The following is a 3684-nucleotide window of genomic DNA, read 5'->3' on the forward strand; positions in this document are numbered from 1 at the left end:
AATTCATTCACTAAAAATTCATCAAACTTAGAACAAAAGAGGAGAAAAGAGGCGACCCAAACCCTTCCAAGAATGCAGCAAGGTTTCTTCAGTTCAAACCCTGAAATCGAAAGATTTCTCCATGAAAGTCATCACCAGGTATGTGGGATTTCACTAGCGGGTTCCTTTCACTCATTAGGTCCCTAGAATTCAGTCAGATTCTTGATTGCCTCCATATTATCTAGACCTAGGGTTTCTTGAATGTTAGAAATTGTTATGGAGTAGTTGTTCTAATATTCCTAATAAGATTTTCATGTTGTTGTAACACTGTTGCTTAGTTCCTTGCATGAAATTCAGAACCCTAGTTGTGTAGATTCGTTTAGTTCATGAATTACACTTGCTAGGCCAGCTTATATAGTTATACATTCATCAGCTCCAAATGTTTCATTATCAGTACATTAATGTTGCATTTTCAGTTAGCATGTAAGAATAGTGAGCTATCTATTATGTTTCAGTTATGTTGTATTGTACATTTATTCAGTTAGGAGTAGGCTTAACACCGAGTTGGACTAGGGTCAGTCACCCTCATAGTCCCAGAACTACGTGACCCCGTAGGTTTGTAAGTCACCTCTGTGGGAATCACATTTAGTGAGCATGCCAGTCATCTTTATACCATTCGCAGGGTATATTGGGTCCTCTCGATGGGGCGTATACATTGAACTCCACATTTAGCTCATGTGGTTTTATGTCGAATATTAGTAGCTCCCACAGTCAGATTCTAGTGCATTGACCAAGTTCCCAGTTATATTTCAGCATTCAGTTTCAGCATATTATGTACTTTGTCATTGCATTCAGTTCAGTATATTTCGGTATTTCCATCATGTTCAAATTATATCATTGCTCAGTATGCTTTGTTCAGTTATGTATATTTTGTTCAACTTTATCCTATCTTGCATGCTCAGTACCTTTCAAGTACTGACGCATACTCTGCGCTACATCTTCTCGTGATGTAGGTTCAGGTCCTCAGCATCCAGATCACGCATAGATCAGCTCTCCATCTCCATTTCAGTAGCTTCAGTGGTGAGTCCTCATATTTTGAGGACAATAGACATGTTTCTATATTTAGTCTTTTCATTACAGTTTTCAGTATTTGCTAGAGTTAGCTGGGGGCATGTCCCAGCATCTCTAGTCAGTTAGAGGCTTATTTCCGACATAGACAGATTCAGCTTTAGTATTTGAGTTATAATTCGGTATTATAAACTATATTCCAGTTTTTATATATATTCAGACTTAGATTGGGTATTCCCCATCATTTAGTTTATCTTATGATTTTAGCTTCTACACAGTATTTGTTTATAAGTATGCTTATAATATGCCAGCTCAGGGTTATCTTGGGGTCACTTGTGATCCTAAGTCCCGTGTTTACGTCAAGGGGGTAGCCTCGGGGAGTGACAGATAAATTTTTCAGTAATAATCTCAAACCACACAGAAAGAGTAACATCTTTAAGCATATGAGCTAGTTACATTTTAGGAGTAGTATTGAGCACCGATATGGGGACGAGTTCAGATAACTCAAAAGTCTCCACAAACCATGTAGCCAACATGGGTAGAAAGGGTCATACTTTTTAGATGATTCCTTAATGCTTTTAAGCATAGCTTAGTGGATCCACTTGTTGAGGAGTTTTATGCCCCGACAAAGTATAGAACAGTTCTGGCAGCGTGGGTGAGACGTTATATCATCACATAGCTCATAGTGATGGTTGTCGGTTAGAGAATCTCCCATAGAGTTACTTGTATTTTCATATACAAAACTAAGTTATTATTTGTGTCTTTCAATACATTGAGTTGTTATCTACATGTTTTAAAGTTTTTCTTTATATTGCATCTTTATTACTACTTTACATTGAGATGAGTTGAGTTGAGACGAGGTCAGTGTTTCTTTCAGTTCCAGTTCAAGCTTATGTCTTGTTTAGATTTCCCCTCACATGCTCGTACAATCCATGTATTGATTCCATTTGGCCTGCATCTTTTATGATATAGATACATGTAACCAAGATCAGTATTCAGTGCATCGTTGATCCAGTTGAGCTTCAGCACCATTTAGTGAGCCTTCTTGCTTTCCGAAGGATCCCTTTTATATTGCTTTGTCATTTCAGTTTGTTAGGATGATTGGGGGTCTTGTACCGACATCCCTCATAGTATTAGAGGTTTCATAGATAGATAGTTATAGTTCATTAGACTTCTTCATTTCAGTTATTAATGTCTAGGACTTGAGTTGCCATTTTGGCTAGTTAAATGTTCCTTTAAAAAATTCTGAGTTTATTACATTTGTTGAGTAAGTCTTTCACTATGAGTTGGGTCAGGACAAGGGTTCGCTTGGGTCCAGCAATGGTTCTCGAGTGCCGACCACGCCCAGGGTGTAGGATCGGAGCGTGACACTTATGAAAATAATAAGAATAAAGAAATTTCAATGAATTATGTCTCGATGAGAAAGAGGTGGAACCGAAATAATATTGTGATTCACAACATGTTTGCATATAATGTTGTTGTTGAAATAATGCAATGAGATGAAGATTTTGAGCCAAAATCTGACGATGAATGTAGATAGAGAAATGATTGGCCTGAATGAAAGGATGCAATTCAACCAGAATTGACTTCACTACACTACTAAAAAACTGCTAAAAAATGACGGACGGCATCGCTCCAAAAAGCGACGCCATTTGCCACACTATTCGTCGCTTTGTAATAAAAATAATTTTTTTAAAAATTATTTTACAAAAAGCGACGAACAGCATCTCTTAGTCCGTCGCTTTTTTACGCAGATTTTTGCGCCAAATATATATAAAATTAATAATTATTTATTTAATACAAATATATACACTGTCCGTTGCTTTTAATTAAAAATAATTATATATAAATTTAATAATAGCCAGGCCGTCCGTCACTTTTGAATTTTTTTATTTTACTAATTATTTTTTTATGAAAGCGACAGACAGCATCTTTATGTCCGTCGCTTCTTGATCAAATTATTTGGTCAAATATTTTAAATAAGCGACGGACAGCGTCTCTATGTCCGTCACTTTTTGGTCAAATTGTTTGGTCAACTATTTAATGAAAAGCGATGGACTTAGAGACGTTGTCCGTCGCTTTTCAATAAATATCTTATATACGACGCAATTTTCCCCCATTCTCCCCCATTTCTATTTTCTCAAATCCTCTCATCTCCTTCTCTCCTACTCCGCCGCCGTCGTCCCTCAGTCAGTTGTTGTCACCGATCAGAGTCGTGAGGAGTTGGCGCTGCCGAAGCTGTTGTTGCCGCCCCCTTCCCCTCTCTCTTCATTCTCTCCTTGATCTCCTTTAAAGTTAGGGTTTTATTTATTATTAAAAAAATTAATTATTTTTTATTTATATGATTTTGTTAGTTATTTAATTGTAATTAGTTTATTGATTTTGTATTTATTGATTGTTAGTTTGAATTAGGGATTATTTGATTGTTTATTTGTGTTTCTTGATTGTGAATTGAAAATTTTAATGTTAGGGTTAGTTTGAATTAGGGTATCTTAGGATTTGTTTGAATTTCGGTATTTCTTGAGTTAATTAGTTTGATTTTGGGATTGTAAGATTAGTTTGAATTAGGATATTTAAGGAGTTGTTTGAATTTGGGTATTATTTGAGTTAGTTTGAATTATTATTGAGATTTTAGGA

Source organism: Solanum tuberosum, unplaced genomic scaffold (genome assembly GCF_000226075.1).
Source record: "Solanum tuberosum cultivar DM 1-3 516 R44 unplaced genomic scaffold, SolTub_3.0 scf00430, whole genome shotgun sequence".
In the NCBI taxonomy this organism is placed as follows: domain Eukaryota; kingdom Viridiplantae; phylum Streptophyta; class Magnoliopsida; order Solanales; family Solanaceae; genus Solanum; species Solanum tuberosum.